This window comes from Myotis davidii, unplaced genomic scaffold (genome assembly GCF_000327345.1).
Source record: "Myotis davidii unplaced genomic scaffold, ASM32734v1 scaffold1596, whole genome shotgun sequence".
NCBI classification, from domain to species: domain Eukaryota; kingdom Metazoa; phylum Chordata; class Mammalia; order Chiroptera; family Vespertilionidae; genus Myotis; species Myotis davidii.
Genome location: NW_006287456.1, coordinates 579638 through 586976, shown reverse-complemented (window position 1 = coordinate 586976; position 7339 = coordinate 579638). Strand labels below are relative to the sequence as shown.

The following is a 7339-nucleotide window of genomic DNA, read 5'->3' as shown; positions in this document are numbered from 1 at the left end:
TGCCTGTTTCTCACAACCCTGCTGAGTATGTATCACCATGGTCTATACTAAATGACCCTGTTCACCATTAAGCTACAGCTAATTGGACTAAAGAGGAAATACTGTTATGCAATGGATAGATCTGCTGGTCACCACATTAAACAAGTGGTCGAATTAATCTCAACAATAGTGTAGTGGCTTGACATCATGTGCCTCCTGATTTGATGCTATGGGAATTATACACACCACTGAGGTGATCTTGCTAGATATGCTTCATCTTAAGCCAATTATAAAGAAATTTAAATAAATTCAAAATGTGGGGCATTCTGCAGAACTTCTTGCCTGGACACTTCAAAAGACTCAATGAAATGCAAAACAGGGAGGTAATAGGAACCTCACATCTATTCTGTGAATCTTGAGAGCTATGAGCCAGATCCTCATAGAATTCAAGCCAGATAGTAACTCCCTTCCTAGAATCCAGCAAAGACTCAAATCCTTTCAGAAGTATAATGGACTGCCCTGAAGAGTGCGGCTCAATTGGTTGGAGAGTCGTCCCATGCACGGAAAGGTTGCAGGTCTGATTACTGGTCAGGACACATACCGAGGTTGTGGGTTTGATCCCTGGTAGGCCAATTATCAATAGTTCTCTCATACATTGATATTTCTCTCTCTTGTTTTGTTTTTTTTCCCCGTATAAAAAAGGATCCCAATATCAAGGTAAGGAAGGGGAGAACAAGGGACATACTCCTTGGTGTCAGGAAATAGGAGGGCAGGAGAAGGATAATCCCCAAAGGAGGGGAGGGAGGGCAATGTCATTAAGGCAGCCAGCAAGATATTCCCTGTAAAAAGTTGGAGGAAGCATCTCCGTAGCCTCAGATAAAAAGACACAGAGCACTTTCTTGGTGGGGGGCTCTGCACTCAAGTGTTCAAAGGAAGGTAAGTGACAGCTTCTCTTCTCAGTTCTGTTGCAGCTACTCCATTGCTCATTCTGGGTTACCTTCTTCCTTTTGTAGATGAGAGTGCTGCAGGGCTCGGAAGGCAGAGATTAGCTTGTGTGGGTTAAAAGTCAGCATCTCCAGCAGCAGCTGTGCTCCAGGCTCCTCCATCTCCGGTCTCACCGACTGCACTGGGCAGGGCCCTCTCGGGGGAAGGCTCCTCGGGGTAGAGACACATCTCGGGGCCAATGTTCCTCTGGAGGCAGCTCAATCAGGTCGAAGATTTTGCCCAATTGGTCAGCTTCAAAGTTTCTGCAGAAGAGAGCGAAGATACAGGCAACGCTCCACAAGCCCACAGGTGTTGCGTATGTGGACTGCAGATGACCTTCCAGAGCACGGTACCAGAGTGTAACAAGCACAGGTGTCAGTGCCATCTGGTAGCTGTAGATTCTGGCCAAGCCAAAGTCAGCCAGCTTGACTGGCCCATCACTTGTCACCAGAATATTCTCTGGCTTCAGGTCTCGGTGAACAATGCAATTGGCATGAAGAAAATCCAGGCCTCTTAGTAACTGGCGCAGCAGATCCTTGATGGTCTCCACTGGCAAGCCTGGTGGGAGTCCCTTGTCCAGATACGTCCTTGGGTCTTGGTCCACGTGCTCAGACACCAGGGTCGCTTTGGTCTCCTGGTCAGTTTGGGCGGTGGCACAGACATCCATCATCCGGGCAAATTGGGATGCTCAAAAGCCTCCAGCTGCCTCAGTAAGTCCACCTCACCAACTGTGCTGATGGGAAGGGCCCCTCCAGCACCTGGGACTCTCACGCTCTTGAGGGCCACAAAGTGGCCACTGTGGGGATCACGGGCCTTGTACACCGTCCCATAGGCACCAACACCAATCTGAGGCACTGGCTCATATCGGGGGTTAGCCATTCTCAGATCAGAGAAGACCTTCTCCCCGCACGGGGAACTGCGGGGGCGGACCGTTATGGGGGCCTGGGAGCCGGTTTCTGCGGCGCCATACACTTGATCTCTGTCCGGAGCAGCTGGACCATATGGGCCGACCATAGACACAGGCCGCAAGCTAGAATGGACCCCTCCCCATGTCAAAGCCAGAATTTCTTATAAATGTCAAGCAGCTTAAATCTACACATTCCTGTCATTCTTGCTCACCTCCCAGGATGTAAATTCATTCAGTTCTATGTTCTCCCTCTATTATTTCTCTTTACTGACTGAACACACCACTTATCACTTTATTTCTTACCTCTCCATTATACCTTTTAAACTTTCATTACATTTTTTGGACTTTATGCTGTATTTTTTATTACATTTTAACAAACTGTACTAGTTTGCACGTTCCTTCACTGATGGTAACTTTCTTCTCTGATCTTAATTTAAACAGGTTTCTCTTACCATATCATCAGTAGAGGCTGCTATTTGTTTTACATTTAATTTAACACTGGGTAAAGTGATGGGATCAGTGGCCTCTTCATTTCATGCTACTTTTAGAGTCTCACATATCTAGTTGCCTGTGAAAACCTTGGTTGATGCCATCTAGCTCTAATCACACCTTTTTTTGGTTGTGGAACTACCTAATCTTCCTCCATTCAATCAACATTTGACTCATGGTTAGTTCAGTATTCTTTTCTACTCAAAGTCCTCACACCTTAGGGGACTTCATATCTATGTTAATGACCTATCCATCATTCTGGACTTTTAGTACCTGAATCTCTATCTTCAATGCCTCTACCCCACTTCAGCCACATACTTCAATGGAAACACTGTGAACCTTGTAGTGGTCCAGGACTAAGTACTTCTGAAATAAATTTGTTTGCTATACCATTTGGCAATATTTCCAAGATTCTCACTCTACCAATATCAAAGCATCAATTGTTCAATGACCATCTCACAGACCCATCTACTCCAACCATCTAATACTTTCTTTGTCTTTGCTGTTGTTCCCTATCAAATTGAGATTTCATAGTCTATCAATCACTCCAACCCTCTGTTGCCAGTGTCCTCAACTCCTATGTTTTATGACCTAACATTTTCTTGGTATACTGTTCTGTATAACAAGTGTTCTTAATCAGAAAGGTTAACTGTGCTGTTAAAATCTTCTTTATCCTTACTCATTTTTTATGAATAAAAACCACTAAGATAAATATGTTAAATAGATATGATAAATGATAAATTTATTTTTTATTTTCTATCTATAGATTTTGCTTTAAGTATATTAAGGCTAAGATATTAGGTACACACAAGTTTGGGCTTATATCTTCATGATGAGCTGAAACTTTTATTATGTGGTAACTGTTTATGGAAATGTGTCATAATTATTGTCTATGCTGCTTCAGAATAATACATAAGCTCTTTACTGTTAAAATTTGCCTGTTAACTTTACAATAATTTTACATCAGCTATACAGTGAATCTGATAAACAGCATACACCTGTATATTTTTGTCTTTTATATTTTGATTCATACTGGCAATCTGGCTTTAACTGGAAATTTAGGTCTGTCCACATTTACTGTCTAAAGTTATTAAATATTTTTGTCTTACTTGTCTGTATATTTCTATTTTCTTTAGAAATAACAAATCATCCTATATAAAGAGGGAATATGCTAATTGGCCCTCATGCCATTGCAAAGATGGCAGTACCCACAGCCAATAAGGAGAGAATATGCTAATTGACTGCCACTCCCTCAAAGATGGCAGTGCCCACAGCCACAAGATGGTGGCATCCAGTCTCCTCAGCCCCGCCAGGGTGGCAGGCGCACACCTGCCTCCAGAGTCCCCCAGTCCCCTCAGCCCCGCAGCCGCCCAGGGCCAGCCAGAGGTGCAGACAAGTCTCAGATGGCAGCTGACCAGCCGCCCAGGGCTTTCCAAGGCTCTGGAAACCAGGGCTGGCCGAGGCTTGCGCTGCAGGCAGTGGCGGCAGCAGAGGTGTGATGAGGGCATTGCCTTCCCCTGAATGCCGGGTCGCCTCCTGCCCCTAAGGGCTCCCAGAATGGGAGAGAGGGCAGGCTGGGCTGAGAGAACGCCCCTCCAGAGCATGAATTTTTATTCACCGGGCCTCTAGTTGGGATATAATTCACATATAAAATTCACCCTTTTGTTTTAGGTCTCATGTTTTAATTATCTTTTAAAATTACACTTTACAGTCAATATTATTTTGTACTAATTTCAGATGTATACCACAGTAGTTAGACATATACTTTAAAAAGTTTTGCCCCTCATATTTCCAGTACCCAACTGGCTGCATATATAGTTTATTAATATTCACTAAATTTCATATGCTGTACTTTGCATTCCCATCAGTATTTTATAACTACCAATCTATATTTCTCAATACTTTCACCCCTTTTACCCACCAACAATGCAAGAGGTTCTTTTTTCTCCATATCATCACCAATACTTGTTGTTCATTGCTTTATTGATGATAGCCATTCTAACAGGTGTGAGATGATATCTCATTGTGGTTTTAATTTGCATTTCTCTGATGATTAGAGGTGTTGAGTATCTTTTCATATGGCAAATTACCATCTATATGTTCTTGAAGAAGTCTCTATTCATTTTTTTTAACTGGATTATTTGATTTTTTTTGGGGGGGGGGGGTTGTTTGTCTGTATCAGTTCCATATAAATTTTGGATATTAACCCATTATAACATCATTAGCTAATATGTTCTCCCATTCAGTTGGTTGGTTGCCTTTTCATTTTGTTGATGGTTTCTTTTGCTGTGCAACAGCTTTTAATTTTGATGTAGTTCCATTTGTTTATTTTTGTTTCCCTTGCCTGAGGAGGTATATCAGAGAAATTATTGTTAACAGAAATGTTCCAGATTTTACTGCATATGTTTTCTTCTAGTTTTATGGTTTCAAATCTTACATTTAAGTCTTTAATCTATTTTGAGTTTATTCTTGTATATGGTGTAAGAAGGTGACCTAGTTTCAGGGGTTTTTTTGCATGTATCGGTCCAATTTTCATAGCACCATTTATTGGTCTGTCTTTACCCATTGGTTTTTGCCTACCTTGTCAAATATTAATTGACCATATAGACACAGGTATATTTCTTTTTTAATATATATTTTTTGTTGATAATATTACTCTCTACCCTTACCCCCCTTACTCTCCTCCTCCCAGCCCCTAGCCACGACCCCCCAGGTGTTCACAACCCTATTTCCCATGTCCATGGTTTATCTCTTCTCATCCCCCATCCACACATTGAGGTATATCAGTCTGTTCCGTGGCCTCCATGCTTCGGGTCTTATTTTGTTGGTCAGTTCATTTTGTTAATTAGATTCCACAAATAAGTGAGATCATGTGATATTTGTCTTTCTCAGTTTGGCTTATTACACTGAGCATAATATTCTCCAGGTCTATCCATGCTGTCCCAAAGGGTAAGAGATCCCTCTTTTTGACAGCTGCATAGTATTCCATTGTTAGCCAAGAATACATTTCTGAGCACTCTATTCTGTTCCATTGATCTCTATGTCTTCCCTTTTCTTAATTTTTTGGGATAGTTTGCTAAGGATGGCTGTTAGTTCTTCTTTGATATTTGGTAAAATTTACATGTGAAGCCATCCAGTCCAGTACTTTTTGTTTGTCCAAAAATTTTTGATAACTACATCAATTTCATTTGTTGTAATTTCTCTGTTCAGATTTTGTTTCTTCTTAATTCCATTTTGCAAGATTATATGTTTCTAGGAATTTAGCCATGTGTTCCAGATTGCCCAACTTTTTGGCATGGAATTGTTCATATATTTTATACTCCTTTGTATTTCTATAATGACAGATGGTACTTTTCCTCTTTCATTTCTGATTGTATTTTATTTAGGCCCTCTCTCTTTTTTTCTTGATGAGCTTGGTTAAAGGGTTATCAATCTTTTTTATTCTTTTAAATTTAATATATGAATGTTATATTCAAGCTCTTTGAACCAATACCTCATATTAGTCTGTAGTTTTGTTTTAAGTTTGATGAAAGTATTCTGTACCTCATCAGGATTTAGTCTTTTTTTTCTTCATCCTCATCAGAGGATATTTTTGCCATTGCTTTTCCAGAGAGTGTGGAAGGGAGGAAGAGAGAGAGAAACATTGATGTGAGACACATCAACTGGTTGCCTCCTCCATGCACCCCGACTGGGGGCAGGGAGCAAACCCGCAACCCAGGTATGTGCCCTTGGCTGGAAACCAAACCTGTGACCCTTTGGTGCAAAAGCTGATGCTCTAACCACTAAGCACACTGGCCAGGGCAGGATTTGTTCTTTATCGTAAGTGGTTCTTTCACAAATTTCTTAATTTGTATTGTATCATTGATCTACTTGAATTTCCTTACTTTCTTTAGCCAATTTTGATAATGTAGCATTTTCCTTGAAAATAAAAATTTTCTGTATGATTTTAACAGAGTGGAGTTGGTGGTGGGACTAGGTGAAAAGGTAAAGGGATTGAGAAATACAGATTGGTAGTTACAAAACACTCAAGGGGGAGGTAAAGTGCAGCATGGGATATACAGTGAGGCCTTGACTTACGAGTGTCCCGACTAACGAGTTTTTCGAGATACGAGCCATCTCTCGGCCGATTTTTTGCTTTGAGTTGCAAGCTAAAATTCGCGTTACGAGCCAGCTTCAGATACCCCACCACTAGTTGGCGCAGCGAACGTCACAGTGAACGCCACAACATCAGCCCAACATCACGTGTCTCACTCGTTCACTGTTGATTTGACATACGAGTAATTTGAGTTATGAGCTCTGTCACAGAACGAATTAAACTCGTAAGTCAAGGCCCCACTGTATAGTCAATAGTGTTGTTTTGACTATGTGTGGTACTGGTTGGGTACTATAGAAGTTAGGGAGAACAATTTGATTGGACACTGTGCTGTGCATTTGAAACTGATGCAGGATAGTGTTGAATATATATTGCAATTGAAAAAAAGTTAAAATTCAAAAAATAATAAATTAATTAAAAATTTTAAAAGAATTTACATCATTAGGAGTAGAAAAGGGGATATAAGCAAATGAGTAAAATATTTTGGTTATTACAAGAAATGTTGAAGGGTCTTCTTTAAGAAGAAGAAGAAAAATAGCTATAAAGAATAAAATGGAGAACTGAAGACAAACCGAGAAGAAACCAAGATGGCGGCATAGGTAAACACCAGAGATTGCTGCCTCACACAACCACTTCAAAAATACAGCTAAAAGACGGAACAGACATCATCCAGAACCACAGAAAGGCTGGCTGAATGGAAATTCTACAACTAGAAGGAAAGAGAAAAGCATACCGAGACTCAGAGGAGGTTCGGTGCAGAACATATTTTGGTTATTACAAGAAATGTTGAAGGGTCTTCTTTAAGAAGAAGAAGAAAAATAGCTATAAAGAATAAAATGGAGAACTGAAGACAAACCGAGAAGAAACCAAGATGGCGGCATAGGTAA

The 7339-nt window shown here is 40.8% G+C and overlaps 1 pseudogene; it reads right to left on the bottom strand.

Moving 5' to 3' along the window:
- Positions 1-962: 962 nt before the first annotated feature.
- On the bottom strand, positions 963-1949 carry LOC102762237 (annotated as a pseudogene).
- Positions 1950-7339: the final 5390 nt, after the last annotated feature.